The following is a 20,195-nucleotide window of genomic DNA, read 5'->3' on the forward strand; positions in this document are numbered from 1 at the left end:
CTTAGACACCTTTTACAACCTAAATGATTCCATGATTCAAAGCCTCCCCCTTTCTAAGGGAAGAAAAGATTGTTGGTGCCTTGATCTAGTGAACAAAAGTCCTTTCCCATCTGACTGAACTAATGATGTTTTTGTCTTAGAGCCTCTGCTGAGGATCAGTGTGGGCTTTTGACAGTAGCAAGGGACCTTTCACCATACCAGTATCTTTGCATTTGGGGATGCAGAAAAATGGGGAAGATACCAACCTTTCATAGTGTTATTACAGATTGTCCCAGCCTAGAAAATTCATGAAATAGAAAAGATGGTGGTAGTTTAAGAAAATTTTACTGCATTTTTTGACTTTGTTTTAAATGTCCTTCACACTATTATTTAATTTTCAAGTCTTTAAAAGACGTTTAGATGTAGAGCTTAGGGATATGGTTTAGTGGGGACTGTTAGTGTTAGGTCAGAGGTTGGACTCGATGATCTTGAGGTCTCTTCCAACCTAGAAATTCTGTGATTCTGTGTGATTCATACTATTGTTACAATTATGTTTATAACAGGTTTGTGTGCCAAGGTTTTGGTAGTGGGGTGGCTTCAGGGGTGGCCTCTGTGAGCAGAGCCCAGCAGCTGCCCCATGTCAGATCAGAGCCAGCTCTAACTGACTCCAAAAGGGACCCACTGCTGTCCAGAGACAAGTCAGGGAGTGACATTGCTTGGGTCTCTGGGGAGAGGTGTCTTCAGTCAAGGTTGAAAACTATTTAAGCCTTCAAAATTTGGGTTGGGACAGGAAAAACATTTATTTTTGGTGATGATTTTATGTTAGAGTGATACAGTAATTCTACTTCTGTATTGTACTGTGTTTCTATTATAGACAGGCTGGATGAGGAAAGACAGTCAACATTGGCCAGAGCTTTATCCAGAATGTGGAAAAGATTTCACTCAGAGCTGATGCATTCAAATCTGAAACATTCTGAAAACCTTGTTGCCTTTGGATCCCAAACACATTAAATAAATTAAATTAATTCAGCTGGTTCTGCAGTATTCTCACCCATTTGGAGAGCCTGTTCAGTGGTTCCAGTCACAGGGATATCCAAACATATGTTTCTAGTGGGACCTTCAAACTTTGTGTTGTGTTTCCTTGAGTGTTTAAATGACCATGATTTATCACTTCTGCCTAATAAGGAAAGAAATGACACTGATGGAGATTGTGTCATACTTCTATAAAAAATGGTCATAGAGAAATCACCACAAGACTGCCTCCCAGTCTGCTTTTTTGTGAGGTACCTGCTGTTCTGCAGGTACAATGCAGAGGAACCAGTGCCCTTAAAGCACCTTCTCCTCTTCACATCCCTTCCAATTCCTCCCTGCAAAACTTCTGTCATTACATGCCCAGTGCTTTAGCTTTTTTGGAGGCCAGCAGGGTGCCCCAGGAATCAATAGTGGGTCAAGTGTTGTTTCACATCTCCATTAGTGATCTGGATGATGCAGTAAAGTGCACTTTTTTTTCTCTCTTTTTTTTTTTTTTTTTTTTTTTTTAAATTTGAATAGATTAATAACCAGTGAAAGGGGTAATATGCCCAAGGGTATACCTTGTGGAAAACTTCTCCAGTTGAATGAATAAAGCATAAGAGGGGTGCAGCAGCAAATAATTGAACTAGAAAAGAAATGAACTAGAGAGGTGTGAAAGTTAGTCTTGCTCTTGTTCTGTATACACATATATAAAATTGAACAATATAAAGTAATAGGCTGAATGCATGCAATGCAAAACTGCTTAAGGGCAGTTATTTATTTATTTATTTATTTAGAAATAAATGCCATTGTTTGGCATATTTGTGAGAACCTACTCGTCCTAGAGTATCATAAGGCCTAACAAAGACTTTAATCTTAAGAGAGAGAATTCAAGGTCCTGAATTTGTAAGTTGGCTTCACATGTAAATATCATATACTGTTGGCATGAAAGTTTTTATGACAATGTTAGATAAAATATGTTAGTGCATCTGACCCTTTCTATTATAGTTGTTCAGAACACTTTCCAGTAGTTTAATTTTTAGGCAGATACTATTCATGACCGATTTTCACCTGAAGAGTAAACATGTTTGTTTTGGAGATGTGAAGCAAAAGTGGAATAGCCTTGCTGACACACAGATATGTTCCAGCTTACTTCACCTGGGAATGGAGTTTAGCTGAGAACAATATTCAGCTGCAGTTGTTTGTAGAACTCATCAAAGGATGCCTCGCTCTTGTGATGGTGATAGTAATCCCATCTCGTGTCAGTTCCCATTGGCAGTGCAAACTTTCACTTACCGCGAGTGGCCTAGGTGATAGTAATTGTGTTTCTTAATTAGGAAATATTATATATGCAGACATATAATTTGGGCTGGAACTCTGTTCACGGCCACTGCATTTGTGCTACTGCCCCTCATATCCCCTTCTGTATGAGTGAACTCTCTAGTCTTGAGTTGGCACTGATTTGAGGTATGGGGGGAGCAGAGGGTCTTTGTGGTGACAGGAATAAAATTTTAGATTAAATTAAGCTTCCTTCCATTAAATAAAAGTACAATAATTCAATTTTATGCTACATAAAAACAACTAAAAAAAAAAAAAAAAAGAACACCACAAAGCTGATTTTAGGAGCTTAGGATCAAACAAGGACATGAAAAAGGTAGATTCACAGAGAAAGATTCTTTGTCCTTTTTTTTTGTGGTAACCTATTGATTAGGGCATGCATCCAGAGTGTGAGTGATCTGGACATCAGCTCCTTCTTGCATTAATATTTAATAGTTATACAAAAGGAAACAGCATCTTATGAGAAACTAAGAACCTGGTACCATTGCACCATCAAGACAGTCCCCAGGGAAATGGGAGACTGATAGTCAGATATCATCACACAGAAGAGTGAGTTGAATCTAGGGCTCCTATATCCTGGTATGTCCTAAATGTCAGGTCACACAGTAAAGGAGGCACATAATCTCTGCCAATATATCCTACAAATGTTCATCAGCTCTCCTCTACTCTTCACGCTTGCTTACTGCGAGGTAAACAGGTCAGAAGAGTGCTTGAAGACTGAGACTTACATGCCTAAAAGTAATTAATGAAAAATAATACACAAAGCCTTATAACATTGCCTTTGCCCTTGTCAGCACTGTTAAGCAGAGGTTTCAGAGGTATGAAGACGTATTATAACAAAAATAACACAATTGTGATTTAAATTAATATAATATGTGTCATGAGAAATGAAATCAGGAAATGCCAGTTGAAAAACTCTTATCTAAACTTGTTAAATAACTTTTTTTTTTTTTTTTTTTTTAATTTACTGTTGTTTTAAGAAGCTAGAGAGGTCCTGTGCAAAATAACTAAAGGTAGTATGAATCTAGAATTTGGGTACCATTAATTCAGGGAATTATGACCACTCATCTTTCATATGTATAGTTGTATGTTTTTCATGCCATTTATTTAAATGTTCTCAGATATGTTTATTTTCCTTTTGTTGTTAAGCTTATAACAAATAGCATATACTTCTAGTTAGAATGTCTTTCTTTTTTATGCAGTATATCCCATTCTATATTATCAGGTAGGATTGTTAGAGAAAAATTAATGTACTTATTTTTACCCTTGCATGAAGGTAGATTAGATCAATCTATCTGGGGATACCCATATTAATCCTTTTCCTCCATTTCCTCAGAGTACATTGGACCCCTTTGCCAGCTTCTGACATAGTGGAGAGAGTTTTCAACAAGTAGGAGTGCTCTGCTCAGTGCCTAACTCAGAATTTGAGACAGGATGAACCTATCCTTTACTTAATTTTAAGGAACACGGAAAAGCAGTCTTCTGAAGTTAGTTGTTTCCACTCCACTGGAAGAGTTAGGTCCATTGATTCCTCAGAGGCAAGGAATCTCTCAAGGTCTTAAGAAACAGGAGATACTATTCAAATTTAGACAAATATAAAATTATATCCTTTGGGATCCTTTGAAAGCACCTCCATCCCTCCATTGACTTTACTGGGAAATTGTCTACTGTTGTAGGAATGTCATTCACATTGAGATGTAAGGTGAAGTGTCTGTATTAAACAAATTGTTTTCAATACTGTGTTTCAACAAATTACACAGGTAGAGCCTGGGATTCGTATACACACAAGCTCACCCCATAATAAATTTTGGTTTGTGTGCTGATAGACGGAGTCAAAGCAGTCTAAATTTTTCTACCAAAATACTCTTTTGGAGCAGACTATAGACATGAATGGAGATGGTATGAAAAAAAAAAAAAAAAAAAAAACAAACAAACAAACAAAAAAAAAAAAAAAACCACTTTACGTCAAGCATTCATCAAAATTACTTGCTACAAGTACCAAAACAGACTATGGAAATTTTTTTAAGAAACCCACCATGTAAATTCACTTTTTATGTATATTTCTGAGGTTAAAGGTTAGATACATAAAACAAAATATGTGTTCCATATATTTTCATTGTAGGATTGACCTGCAGTCCTTTATGGGACATTACAATAAGATATTCACTCCCCTATCTCTTCGAGTAGTAGGCATTCAAAAGACATTACAGAAAGCTCAGACAAAACAACATAAACATAATTCTTTAGGAAGTGCTGCTTTACCTGCAGCAAACCAATGCACACGGAGAAGTTTCTGATATTTGTATTCTGCTTTTTTTCCTAACATGGGTCAAATGGAAGTGAACTGGAAGGTATTCCAAAAACTGGGAATATGGAGGACAGGAGGTTACTTTTACACAAATATATACTTTATTTTGAACACAAGCTCAGAGGAGTGAACACCTCTCTTATTCTGATTGAGCTCCTAATTTATGAACTTAGAAATTTGAATCTTACAAGTACTTGTGTTCATGCCTGCTTAATTTTAAGCACAAGCAGTAGAGCCAAAATCTGACTACTGACACACCTGGAGTTCAGATTGCAGAACGTCTTTGTAGAGCTAGGCATTCTTGCTCACTGTGCCTTTTTAAGTGAGCCAGTATATAACGCTTGTGTCAAGGGGAGGACGTGGGGCACTGGCAGTAGCAAAGGCTGCAAGTAATAAAAAGCACTTTTCTAATTGGCTGCAATAATGTTTAAATTTTCTAATAAATAACATTCACGCACAACACAAATAAGCCCTGGGTGGAATGTTCCAATAGAGATATTTATTTGATACACTGAGCGGATTACATTTAGAGGGTTATACTGCACAGCAGGGAAATCACTCTATGCGGAGTGACAGGGCAATGGCCTTATAGCCATCCAGTCCCTTTTATAGCAAAGCACTTAGGTGTGTGAGTATTGATTTCAGTGGAGCAGCTTGAGCTTAGTATTATGGATGTGTATTGCTGAATTGGGTCACGGAGCAGTGCAGAAACTAAGCAACCTTTAGGAAAATATTTATGGGATCCAGGTGGGGTGTGATAAGCCCAAGTTCAAGCAAAAGAGGAACACTGATTGTTTGTTTCCTTGTTCTTAGTATTATTCCCATATATTATAGGTAAAACTGTCAGAAAGATTATATTTTAAATGTGCTAGTAGGAACTGCATTCTCCAGAAGCACAAATGTACTCTGTCACAAGAAACATATTCACGACAATTAATTCATTTTTTAATTAAGAGATTTCATACTATTTGGTACCTTAAGCCATGCAGCTGCTAGTGTTTACTGCATCTCTCTGTGTATGTGTGTTTGGCCCTTACTTCTGTCAAAATGTTCTCCTCTGAGTATTTCTTTTTTCTCCTGTTCTGTGTAGGGATGCATGAGGGAACAAGATGAAACCTGACTAATATTGTTTGGTAATATGGTTGTTTGCAGTTTATTTGTTCTCTGGTGGATTTTATTATAGCTGCTGAATTTTTACTCATTAGTTTAATGGTGGTTATTTTGCAGATTTCTTTTATCCTGTATTTTTTTTATTGAATCCTTATTCACAATACCACAGTGATTTGAATGTGCTCTTCATGATGCAAAATTTAATTAGATACTAACTAAGTAAGTGGCCCATTAAAATATTATTCAGATTGTTCAGGGAAATGTTTTGGTAAACATTTTCTTTGGAAGTTGACTTTTTGGTAAGGGAAATGGAAAAAGATAAATGAGTGTTACTGTTTATTTTGTCTCTCAGCATGCAAAGGGTGAGGCAGATCTCAATTACATCTCCATTTGCAGTGGGGGAAAGGACCTTGCCATTAGAGGAATCATAACATCCATTTATTATGCAGCTCAGGTCTAGACTGGCTATACTCTAGTCCATCAAAAAGTATTTTAGGGGAAAGATGCTCATAATGTAGCAGGGAGCTCCACTGCTTGAATGATGATGATGATGATGCACTGCAGTTGCTGAAGCCACATAATACACATTGCTGGAAAACATCCTCAGAAAGATTCGAGCTGGAAATAAAGATATACATTGTGTATATTTAAGTATGGCTCCATTCACTAACAAGAGAGGCTTTAATTATACATGGGTTTTCACAAACAAGTTAGTTCAGAGAGTGTTCAATTCACAAAGGTCTCTTTCTCTATACTCTGGGCTCCCAGTTCTAAGCAGTTTTGCAGCTATTGAAACAGCTGCACGATTTTTGATTTGGTCATGGATACTTTTAATGTGCACATAAAATGAAGAGGAGAGGGAGGGAACATCTCTCTGCCAGCTCCACACAGAAGAGTGAGCCAGCTTAGTGTCTGAAGAATATTGAATGGGTCTGTACTGACCTCATGGAGCTGAAAATCAGACCTCCCTAAATCACACGCACAGCTTTGATGACGAGCAGTTAGCCAAGTGGCAGCATATCCTTTGGTGGTGAGAGGGAGGGAGGGAGACTTGTTAAGTAGAGGGGTGAATAGGAAGAGAAAAGGTCAACTGTTAGAAGGATATGTGAACAGTATGCGAAGCAAAGGGACTAGAAGAAATGTCAGAAATAAGAAGGAAGAAAATTTCTTTCCCAAGACAGTGTAATGAAACCTTTAAGCCAGAGATCTGTGGTCAGAGGCTGTTCCCTCATCCCCCAGATAAACATTTTGCTTTATTACCAGAAGGCTTCTTTCTGCATTCAGGAATGCCCTGGTGCAAAGCATCAGCTGCTCTCTGCTGAGGTGTGGACATGGGGAAATATCATCAACATTTTGGTCATGGTGATCATGCAGACACAGAGTGTGGAAGCATTTATACCTAGGAAGCATGTCTAAACCAATGCTATGGATAATGAGAAAGTTAAATTAGGAGGCACAGCTCCAAAGTGGAAGACCACCAGCAGGAACTGCTATTCTTTGATGCTACTGTTCAGCAGATCAGTAATCCCACTGTGGGAAGAGGTCATCTGGGACTTGTACTGCTATGAAAAACAAGGTCTTAGGGGGATATAGCAGATGTGAGCCTTTTAGCATGGCTAGTGTTTTGCCTTTTTTTTTTTTCTCTCTTTTTTTTTTTTTTTCCTGAAGAAAATAAGGAAATTGCTAAAGAACATCTTACTGGACCAAAAAGTAAGCCAGATCCAAGTAGGGTGCAAAATGACCTGGGTGAGAAAGATAGCCATGTCCAGAAAAGATGAAACAGTCTTAAGATACTTTATAGCCAAGACTTTATACAAACCACTAACCTTCAGGTTTTCTGGCAGTTCCAAAACCAGGAAAATTTTCCATCAGTGGACTAGGCGATACCTCATTTGTTATGAATTTAAATCTTCAGGCTCACCTCTCATGTGAATTGTCTGTAGTGTTAGCATTTGCATTTGCATTGCAGCCTTTCTCCTCTGGGACAGGAGTAGGAACTCCTAGCTATATCTATAAACACTTAATTCAACACAATTTGAAAAAATTAGCACCTTGTCAAACATGGTTAAAATTGGATAATGTGTTTAAAATTATTGTGGTGAGAATGAGAAATACATATGCTTACAAGTGTAAAAACATACACATACACAGATGATCACAGAACACCATCATGTGAGATACATATCCTTGGGAAAACAGGTAAATGATAACATTTCAGGCTGAAAAAAAAAACAAACTTGTGTTTGTCTTGTGCTATTCTGAAAGTTTGAGAGTTTGAGTTTCAACAGTGTCAATAAGATTTTAATAAATCAGAAAATTTGTAAATTGACTGCTTCTTTTCAGGCTCTTTCCTTCAAAGCATTTGCAAGACTATCTTGGTATTGCCAGCTCTGGGGTTCTCAGATCCTTTCAAAGCTTCAGTGGAAAATGACATCTAAATCTGAAAAAATTGCCTCTCTGAAAAACATTTAAAAAAATAATAAAAAAGCAAACCCAAAATAACACCTATAAATTGAGCTTTTTTAGACACTTTTTCCACTCTCCTACACCTTGTTGTAGCAGTTGGAGTCTCTGGGGAATCAGGATGCCTTCCTGCCTTGGAGATTGCATGCAAGGGTGTGCTGCAATCTCCCTCCTTCCCTTACACAGATGGAAAAGATAGCATCCTTTCTGGAAACAGGATCTTCTCCATTTCCTTTCTTCACCTTTCCAGAAGTGTATGGATAAAAACATAGCATCTGTGGGAATTTGTGCCTGATCACCATAGGACTCATTGAAAATGTGTTAGAGAGATCCTAGAAACCATTCTTTCTGTGAGAGCCAGATGGGAAAGACAAAAAGGCATTGCAGGAGATGAAGGTGGAAGAAGGTGACTATTAAGCTCCTGTTATCCATCTGAGGCCTGCTCCCTCGCTCCTTCTCTCCCCCATGCAAAGACGTTCAGCCAACAGGCATTTTTAGCTTGCAAACAGAGAGCAGCAGTTTTCTCTTGTGTGTACTGTTTTAGGTTTCAGCAGTGCTTGAGCAGAGTCGCTTTTAAATGTTTATATTTTATTCAGAAAGCTTAATTGGCAGTTTTTCCTATCCTGCTGAAGCTATGGATAGGAAAAGTTAAAAACTGCTAGCAAATTACCACTGGCAAGTAATTTTTAAAGCATGAAGCAGCAAAAATTCTCTTTAGGAAAAAAAAAAAAAAAAAAAAAAAAGCAGTTGAGAACCATGGTGAATGAGTAGTGAAGCTGTATTTTCATGGCACTCTTAACACAGCATTGTCAGAGACAAGGGATTCCTGACCTCATCTCCCTTTCATTCTACACAGTTTAACCACTCTGTTTATGCTTTGAAGACAAATAGAGTTATTTAGTGGTGCTAGAGATGGTCTCTATTGTGATGAGTGTTTTGGGCAGGTCTGCCCCAATATGGGCTTTTATATAAAGCATGTGTGATGCTGTAGATGAAATGTGTGAGATGTCTGCTCGTGTTTCATCAATGATTCAAACTCAGCTGTGGGATCCCAATTCCTTTCTTCTCCTCTCTTCCCCTTTTCCTAAATGCCTTGCAAAATTCCTCCTTGATGACACTGCATCCACAGTGTCTGGTATCTAGTGCTGCAAACGGCTGTTGCTTTGCCACACTTGCCTTTATGCTGAATTATGTAGTAGAAGTGCCTTCTTCTTTGAGCTGTGGATGTTTCTCTTGTGTTTTCACGGTGAAGCTATCTAGGTTATTCCCATTCCTCATGTTGAACTTAACCAAAGAGGTTTCAAGAAAGGGTTTCAAGAAAGGATCAAATGAGAAACTGGGGAGAATTCAAGGACGTTTCAGTCAGAACTGGGCCCTTTCATTGAGTGACTTGGTCAGGTGCATATCTGCAAAAAAACACAGAATTTATTGTATGCCTCTCAGCTTCTACCTGTCCCTACATAGTTTACCATTAAAATGGTGGTTGTGTGCCAAAGCTGTATGTTTTCAAGAGATGTTGGAGAGGTGGTTTCTCATGCAGTTTAGCAAAAGTCTCCTTCAGAAGCAACTGCCACAGAAATTAGATAGGTCTCAGTTGAGTCTACCTTGCTCAGCTACCTGAGTAACTTGGGATCCTCTCATAAAATATACTCCTATTTAAGTCAATATATGCAATTGTTACTTCTATATTTTAGGTACTATATATATACACTATATCATATACTGAGATGAGTGGTAAGGGGATGGTTGTACCAGGTGATCTTGGGGGTCTTTTCCAACCTTGATTCTATGATACCAAAAAGTAATTTCAATGCTTGAACTCTTTTGATGCTTTCTGTTAACTCCCCTTCTAGAATTTCTTGTGAGAGATCAAGCTACTGCAGGAACACTAAAACCAAGGGGTTGATTTGGATACTAATCCAAAATGCAGGTCTTCGTGTTAAAACTCTTCTGAGTTATAGGGAAAGTCTTAAAGAGAAAAGAGAAAAGCATGAAACCACTTGCAAAACTGCCATGTGACATAAATATTTTCTTCTAACTACTTTTGATCTCAAAAGGTAGAGACATGGGAAACCTTTTATTAAATAAATAGGTGGGTAGTTTTCGTTGGAGTCAGAGATAAGTATGATGTTGGAATGTAGCCATTTTAGGTTGCAGAAAAGAGATATGGACATTGTAAGCTCGTATTAATGGTGCTCTATATACTTTAACATACTGCCACTTAGTGATAGGAATGCAGTATGGCAAGAAAAGCAACACTGCTTCCATGGAGTAGATACCTATTATAAATTACCTGATTTGTTTTCACACTGTTAGGTGTGTTGATGTGGGGGGAGGGAGTTTGTTTTCATTTGTGTTTGGTTTGTTTTTTTTTCAGAAATGATCTTGTGACAATTTTTTGTTTCCAGTCATCAGAAGTTATAAGGCTGATACTAGTTGAAGTCAATATACCTCTTAGATCAAAGACTTGCGTATTTACACATTCTCTTTATCATTTCAGACATCTCTCTGTCATGCTTTGCCTTCAGCCTGATCCTTTTAAACTTATTTTATATTTAAAGCTGGTCATGGACCTAATGTGTGGAGAGAGGTTATCTGAATCTTGCTGAATACAATGAAAATTACCTTCAGAAACAGGGCAGAAAAATTGAGCTCTTACATTTTGTCTTGATCCTGTTTTGACTCCCAAGCTATATTCTCTGGATTTTATCCTGTGTGAATTTTCCAAGACTGTAAAAATTCCCTTGTAGGAGAGATTGAAACTGATGTAAGATGTCCTGTTTGACATTATTGTCCTGAGCATGAGATACAATGACTCACCTTGGTTTAGTCACAAAAAAAAAGTAAGATTCCCTGACTGTATTTTCATTATGAAAATACATGAAAAAATACATATGAAAAAATATATGAATATATGAAAAAATATATAAAATATATGAAATATATATAAAATATATATAATATATGAATATATGAAAATACATGAATATATGAAACAATATGAAAATTTAGGACTAACAGGGTCTTCCTGGTCTTTCAATCCAGTGCCATATCACCAAGAGTTACTAGGTAACTTACATTCTCTCTTCCATGGATTTGACAAGCTCCACATGAAAATTGTTCCTTTGGGGGCTTTGCAACCATTCTTCATGTTGGAAAGCTTAATTTTTTTCTGCTGTAATCCACAGAAGAAACTATTTTTTTTTCCCCCAGAAGTTGCCCCAATGCACTTCTAGAAGATGGTCTTAACTTGTTTTGGTCCTTGCTTTGGACTTTTAATTTCCTCTTTAAATGTGTACTTAGATCCAGTCTCATTTTCCCCTATATTATGATAGAAAAATGAAGATGAACACTCTTTACCTTGTCATTTACACAGAACAAGGACAGTTTTGGAAAGAGAAAATGCTGGTGGTATGTGTTATATTTATGTTGGCTCAGTGATGAATACAATGAAATAAGTATCAAATTTTGGGGCAAGTTAATCTATCTCTATAGTTTTAGAAATTATAGTAGTCCAAAGATCTCTCCTTCTGTGATTGCTTCATACCTTTCCATCGTTTACTGCAATAATTGCAAAAGCAAGTGGTAGAATGGGTTTTAACCTATATTTTATGGGTCACAAATGGGCTCTAAAAACACTGCAGTCTTGCAATTTCATCTAGAGATAATTATTCAATAATGCCAGTAGTAAATTATTTGCTGCTCATATACTTCCTAATATTCACTACCTATTCCACCATTTTAAAGAGAAAGTACATTTGCTAGCACTTTGAAGAACTGTACACATAATGAGCAAACCATTACTGCTCCATCATTGACTGCTCAAAACAACCCTACCATTATAAGTGTTTGACTATAATCAGACATACCGCTGCCACTCCAGACCTAGAGTGACCTAGTCCTGGAGTTATTGACCTGCATGGAGTTGCCTCGTCATCCTTAACAGATCTCACTAGAATTGCTCTGAGTTCACATGTATGTAAGAGAGGTCAGAACCTGCCCAGAAGCCGGAAGTTTTTTGTTTGGTTGGTTGGTTGTTGTATCCTTAAAATCATTGGAATAGATAAATTTGACAATCACAATGTTCAACTTTTTTGAGAACCCTTTATCTGTGAAGGGAGACAGATCCCTGGAGAAGAAAACCATCATTATCATGAATACATTGTGTCCAGCTATTTCCACCAGGTCTTGTTAAGTGCTGAGGGTGCAAAATTGTACAGGTTTTACAATCTGGCACAGCTGGTAGCAGTATCTCATCTCGCTTCAGGCATCAGTAATGAACAGTGGAATCAGTCCCTCTTCAATCTCCCTTTTTGTCAGCAGTGAAAAACAGGAATGTTGTAAAGCATGCTTCTTCTGAACAGCTTTAAGCCTCTCCATTAGAGTGAAGGTAATCACATTCTGAATGTACCCATATGTGTCCATCAAGCACACATGAAATTTCTGTTTCAGACAAACCTGTTCTGGTTCACTTTCTTCAGGTAACTCTTACCCAGTATGGTAAGAATTGATATAAAACTTTTCTGTTATAAAGTTGAAGTCAAAGACTGAGAGGCCATAAAATCATTTTAACACAGGCATAAAGGATTTAAACTTCTGTTTTCCAGGATAATATCGAATAAATAAATAAATAAATAAATAAATAAATAAATAAATAAATAAATAGATAAATAGATAAATAAATAAATAAATAATGGGGGCTACCAACTTGCTTTTTTAGAGAACTTAATTCCTGTAGTGATGACTGGCATTAAACCATTTTACTGCAGAATGATCAACCACATCATCACCTATAATTTACATGCAGAGTAGATTGTGCATTTTATTTCTAATTAAATCTACATTCTCTTTTCTTGTCCATTCCAGAGATGTCAAAACTACCTTTTCTGTTTTAAATTATAATTAATTCAGGCAACTCAGATTGTTTCCACATTACCACAGACCCAGCTACTGCTTGCAAAAGAGTTGTCCTATAGTCAAGTAAAATTACATGATAAAACTAATGGTAAATTAAATTAATCCAAAACACATCCTTTACCTCCAATGAACCATGACTGGAAAGAAAAATGCAGACAGCAGTTTCACTACTGATCCACTGTGCTAAAAGTTCTTCATAAAGTTGATAAGTTGGTTCTGCCACGGACAAAATATCTTAGAAGTAATCAACAAAAAAATGTTAGTGTAGTCTTGACTGTAGCCTTCGGTATGCAGTGAGTGAAGGTGTTCTGCAGAAGATTTTACAACGCCTTAGCATTTTTAGTAATAGCTTCCAAGCCACCTTTGTTTTCTTGTTAAGTCTAGCTGGTGATGCTTTGCATGTCTTTGCTTGAGGATCCAGAACCCTTCCAGAGGATAAAAGAATCCTCTAAAAATCCGATTACATTATGTAAATCCTCAAAAGAGAAAACATCAGTTTCAGTTCTGACTACCAGTAAAAACATCTGTCACACTAATAAAACTATAGCTGGTCCTCAAAATGCAGCTTACGGAGCTCCTTTCTACAGAAACCACTAAAAGTAGTTACCTGTTCAGTGTTTTGGGAGTGCACTTTGCATTATTGGAAAACCAAAGAAAAGGGGAGAAAAAATCTAAGGTGAATTTGTAGCAATATCACTTTTTTTTTTTATTATTTTTTTTGGGGGGGGGTGGGGGCGGGGTGAGGCTGGGTTAAATCACCATTTTTCACAAGACTCACTGCCCAAGTGGGTGCCCCTTACTAAAACTGCTGCTGGAGAACCTGTCAGATGGAGGGGACTTGTCAGAGCTGTGCTGGGTAGCTCACAAGGCACACTGGCACAGTATCTGTGTTAGCTAATGCCATCAGCTTCTCTTTCATGAGTATTTAAATCATCCCAAATTTTTTAAAAGACTTGTCATTGTTTCTCAAGTAGATAAAAGTCTCGTTGCATTTCAGGCTACTGCGGCTGCCTTCTTCATGAGTTAGGTGATGTTAAACACCACTAAAAATTGATAAAGAATCAAATCACTGCCTAATTTACAAGCTAACAGTCAACTGACACCACATTAAAGGGCTGATCAACCTTCAAAATTATTGCAGTGTGTTTATTTTTTTAGATCATTTTCTGTCTGAAATGTCAAGTGCAGTGATCCATCGGAACTGCAAATGTGGATGAACATACACAAGAATGTCATCCGCTTGGAGAAGAGTTGAAAGTAACACCGCTTGGAGAAGAGTTGAAAGTAACAGCACATGGATTCATTACAGAATTTATACCTGCTCTGCATAAAATTCATGAAGAACAATGTAACCATTCAGACTCTGTGCTGTTACTTAATTGGTTTAACTTCTGAGAAGGATATCCACCTATTAGCTGACACGGCATTCAAGCATTCAGGAAAGACAGGATCATTGTATCTGCCCCCTCCAAACCCTCCTGATGCAGAAATTCATGAATCTGCGGCTACAGCCCTTTCTCACACATTTCTGATGTAAATCTGATGCTGCACATGGTGCAGCTACACTTTTTAAACAATGAGTCTAAAGTGTCCTTAAGCCACACTCAGACTTCATAAAAGGGTTGAACTTCTGCAGACAGAGGCATCTGTAAATAGGGTATATATACTCACCAGTTCTATGTATGGAGATAGAAAAGTAATGTACTTGGGAATATGCAGCCCAGCTCAAGGGTTCTGTAGAAAGAATCATTTATTGAGAATAGCAATGATGTTACTTGAGAATTTCCTCTGACTTTGTGAGGAATTTCTTGATAGTCTCTGTTACTGGCTTTATTGCAGAGGCTCATACTATAAGTACTAAACAGCTTAGCTGCTTGACCTCAAGTGATTGCTGAACTGTGCTCAAAGCTGGGAGAAAACGGAAATAAAATTGTACTGGAGTATAAAAGTGGAAGAGTGCAGTACTTAAAAGCCCTACCACAGCCAAAACTTTGAGTATGGACAACATCTGGAGAAGGCTGTATTTCACTGTCAGTGCAAACATTGGTTACCAAAAGAAGGAGAAAACAAGGAAGAGGGTGGTTTTATTTCTGAACCTTTTTTTCTTTCCTTTTTTTTTTTTTTTTTTTTTTTTAATAATTGTATATTAACTTGGGAAAAAATATTAATTATAAACTCATACTTGACATAGCCTGGTGTGTAATGAATTTATATATGTGACTGCATCTAAACTACAACTCTAGGTAGGGATTATTTTCCAGAGTTTAATGTCTTGGTACACTGTAGTTTCATTGAATGAAGTGGTGTAGAAATAATCCATAACGATGTCATCTATTTTATTTCACTAAAAATGGATCCTCTTTATCCCTGGTATCCCATTTAAACAGCGTACTGTTACAGACAATTTAGGGAATTTTAAAATAATATAATACAAAATACAGTTAATGTCTTTCAAGGTAATCTGAAAAACTGCATGATCAGTCACACAGACAACAGGTAGAGAATTCATTTTAATGAACACTTTTTTAAAAATCTTGCAGGCGGGAACAAAATGATGTGTAACAGAATGGCAGATACGAAATTCTGCTTTGGCAGTACTGAAAACATGTATTCACCATCATTAACACTTGTTATTAAATGTAGTTAATAGACTAGAAATGCAACATTGTTTATGTTATTAGTGCTACATAGAAAGCTTATAATACAGGTCTTATCAGCAAAGCACTTAAAGATCTGCTTAAATCCTTGTGAAATTAATATGTGTCAAAATCCAGGCACAATGTTAAATATCAGCCTTTGTTGAACATCTATGGACTCAAATGTATGCCTTTTTGAGCGTGGGTATCAATGTGAACATTGTTTGAATTATTTTTTCAAGTCTTGTGATTATAGTACAGAACAACAGATTCAGTGGATGTATAGTTTTAATTCCAATGTGTTATCATCAATAGAATTTTACCAGAAGCAACAGTCTCGAGAGACATGTTTTTGGAGGCATCTCCAAATAAAGTTCTGTAATTAGTAACCATTTTGTCAAGTGTCTAGAATAACTGCTGTATCAACACTAGGCTAAAATGAAACAAAACAAACAACTGCAACAACAACAACATATAAACCCCTTTTCCTATAAATTTAGGGTTTAAAATTATAAATATTTTAAGCTTAAATTTGAGCTGTTGTCATTTGCTATGTTTCTAGTCTACAGTTTTTATACTGTATCAACTGAAGATACTGTACCAGCTGTCACCTCACTGTTACACTGTAATAATTTCTGATTTCAATACACTTCTATTTGTTGTTGCTTAAGGCTTAATGACTCTCTGAAACATTGCACTGAAAACTTGCATTCAGTACATTGTATAAATTAGCCCTCAAAACCTTCCCTCTTTGTCATATTTAATGGATGTATTCTCTCTTTCAAGGTTGACCCATGCAGCCCCACACCAAGTCTGTCTCTTTTCTCTTACTTCTTATACCCTCAATTTTGACATTTTTTGTTGAGTTACTGTAGTGTCCAATCCATTCATGGCTAGTTCTCTACTGATTTTGTAAAATGCTAATATTTTAATCACAATATCGCTGATGTACATCTGAATGCCATGCAGAAACCCAGCTGTCATCACAGTTCAGAACAACCCATGGTGAATTTCTGCTTTCAGTCAGATGAGCAACCCCACTCTTATACAATAAAATACGTTTTCCATAAATTTACAAGAATATCTGAAATTAACTTTTCTATTATACTTTCATTCTTTATTACTCATGTTTCGCCTCAGCTATTTTGCAGACGAAATCTCAGGCTAAATGGCCTACAGCGATCTCAGCTCAGCTTGTTGGTTTATTGTCATAATATTTTCACAGAATCACAGAATCACAGAATTTTCTAGGTTGGAAGAGACCTCAAGATCATCGAGTCCAACCTCTGACCTAACGCTAACAGCCCTCCACTAAACCATATCCCTAAGCTCTACATCTAAACGTCTTTTGAAGACTTCCAGGGATGGTGACTCCACCACTTCCCTGGGCAGCCTGTTCCAGTGCCTCACAACCCTTTCAGTGAAGAAGTCTTCCCTGCAGTTGTTCTTACATAGAATCTTTCTATAGAAAGATCCTATATATATATCTTATATCTTAAAGATCTTATGTTCTTATGTAGAATCTTTCATGTCAAAACAAAGCAACAAGTATTAATCATCAAAACCAAACCAAATCAAACCAGAAAAAAAAAAAAAAAAGACACGAATGAACATTGTTTCTGTCCACATTTTCGTGTACATTTTCTCACTGTGAATAAAGAATTTTAAACAACTGAACAGAGATTTTTCCTGTTCTGCATTCAGACAATTCAACACTATTGAAATAAATCCATAGATGTGTAAGACCATGCAGGGAATGGCATTAGTCATTGCTTTAAATATATTTCTTATCTAGGTATGTGAGAAAAACAAAGTACTCACATGTACTGACATGTACAGACACATGGATGATTTTTGCTTTCAATTCTCTCAAATCAAGGAGGGATTAATTTCAAAAGAATCAGACTATTGAGAATTTAAATGCTTAAGAGTTATTGCCAGTTTTCCAGTATGCATAAATGCAGTTTTTTCTGATAGATCCCCTAAACTCTGAGAAATTATGGATACTGACCACTCAATAGGGGAAATTTAGGCATTTAATTTTGTTCATAAGGAAATATGGTAGTAGTAATAAGTTAGGAATGAGTTGTCACACAGTTGTCAATGGACTGCTGATTCAGACTTGCAGAACACTTTTTAAACTTCCATTGTTTTCAGCTTGTTGAAGTCTTTCCTCCTTTTTTTTTTTTTTTTTTTACTTTTTCCTAACACAGAAGAAACAAACCCCAAAAACTTAAAGAGAAAAGAAAGTAAGAAACACTGCATTTATCATTTAATTTATAAAAACTTAAGTATAGTAGTGTGTTCTGCTCTGCTAATGTAACTTTATTCTTTGTCAGCCATGTTCCAAATTTTGTTCAGTTGGCCCAGGAATCACCAGGTTCTTTCTGAAAAGCCTTTTCTTGCCATGCTGCCTGCCCTGACAAAATTTGCTTCCTTCTTGAAATTTTGAAACATGTCAGAAATGGCGGAGATAAAACACAATGATTTTGAACCAGGTGATACACTCTTTCTGGAAACAGAGGAGAAACACACACTGAAGCTTTCTTGTAGTTCAAAGTCAATCATCCATGTGACATGGTTCTATTGGAAATTAGGCTTCATTAGTTCTGGTGCTCATGGTACTACTTGTTTTTAATTAAATTACTAAATGAGGGATTACGTGCAGAGACTACACTGATACTGTAATTGCTTCCAGTGATGAAATTCAAATTTCAAGCCATGAGCTTTTGTAATACAAATGGATCCTTTATTTAGCCAGATGTAGAGCTGCAGTCAGTTAAAAATAAGATAATAGTTTTATTCACAACAAAAGGACTGCTTTGACATTAACATGATTGTTCTGTGACTTTCCAAACAAACATACATTTAAACATGCACTCATACCAATGCATGAGTTGTATAGAAATTAGAGCTAAACTTGACTAATACCAATGGCAGTTAGCTCTCTTCAGTTATAATCTGAGTTTATGAGTATACATCTGAGTTTATAAGTATACATTTTAACAGAGTCAGTTTTCGATGGTGGTAGGTATAAGCCACATGAGCACAAGTATTCTTACCTCTATCATAACAATGGCTATAGAATTTCAGTTCTACACTACCGCATCTTGTGCAGTAACTTAATTACAGCTCAGCATTTACCAGAGAGTTGCAGGAAGAAGATGCATCTTGCCCATTTAGGTCCTCAACGTGAAACACATGGAAAGGCAGGTTATTCCAAAACTCCAGGCTCAGAAGCAGAAAATGCTTGTGTGCAAGAGTGGGACACGGATATGTTGGAGTGTCCTTTTTCTTACTCCTTTACTAATGCCTTTCTTTCTGCCACATCTATATCCATATTTCATTTGGAAAAAATATCTGCCAACTTCCTTGGAATGTAAGAACATAAGAACTGCTTTCTTGAAGCTTGTAAAGTTCATTCAAGTTCAAAGGCATCTTCTGCCAAACAGGAAAGAAATAACACTGTCACCTATACTGCCTGTTTCTTTACAACATGCCAACAGCATTGCTCTGGCACTGCACATGGAAGGAAGGAGGGCTGTTGAAACAAACTGTGTATAACACATGCAGATCCCACTTACTGTAGTATTTGCATTAACCTCTGCTCATTTTCCTTGTATGTCAGTATCTTGATTCAGGTATAAGGCGTTTTTTATTATATAATACATTTTATTATTATTCTACCAACTTATTCCCCTAAAGGTCCCAGCGGTCTCCATTTCTACCATTTGACTATTAGCAGTGTTTCAAAGTAACCATTGGGTGCCTGTCCTTTTAGCATCTAATTACACTTTGTAAGAGCTTGATTACCAAAATGCATTAAACAATAATTAGATAAGGATAATTTACATCTAAACTATAAAGTTGAAAAGAACAATATAGCTAGTAATTGGCCTTGACCAAGGTAAATAATGTCCTCTTTTTTATTTACATTTGGTTTTCCCCATAAACTGCCTACTGGGTTGTATGGAAGTAAGAGGCTAGCAAAAATCTGAATCCCCATCCATCAGTATTAATCTCACACTTTACTGAGGCCCCATCCATTTATCTTTCCGACACAAATTAGAAATTCAAGAGTTTTAACAAATGAGCCTGCAAATGTAAACTTATTAGGCCATATATTTTTACTACACACTGTGCAGTGCCCTCCACAAAGCTGTCCCTTCAGAGAGTGTTTTCCTATTTTGTGTTATTGATGGCAGCTAACTAATCACATTTTTAATGTTGTCTTTGGGGAGGGCTGTTTGAGTGAATGTGGAAACTAAACTACCCAGAATAAATCTACCTTATTAAATGCTTGAAATTATGTGTCTTTTACAATAAAGAAACTCTCGAGCATTGTTACATTTGCTAACCTTCTTTTTGCAGAAATCAAAAGACTGGGATTAATTAAAATAATACATCAAAACAGGGTTTTGTACAGAATGTGT

This window comes from Aythya marila, assembly GCF_965140915.1.
Source record: "Aythya marila genome assembly, chromosome: 1".
NCBI lineage: Eukaryota > Metazoa > Chordata > Aves > Anseriformes > Anatidae > Aythya > Aythya marila.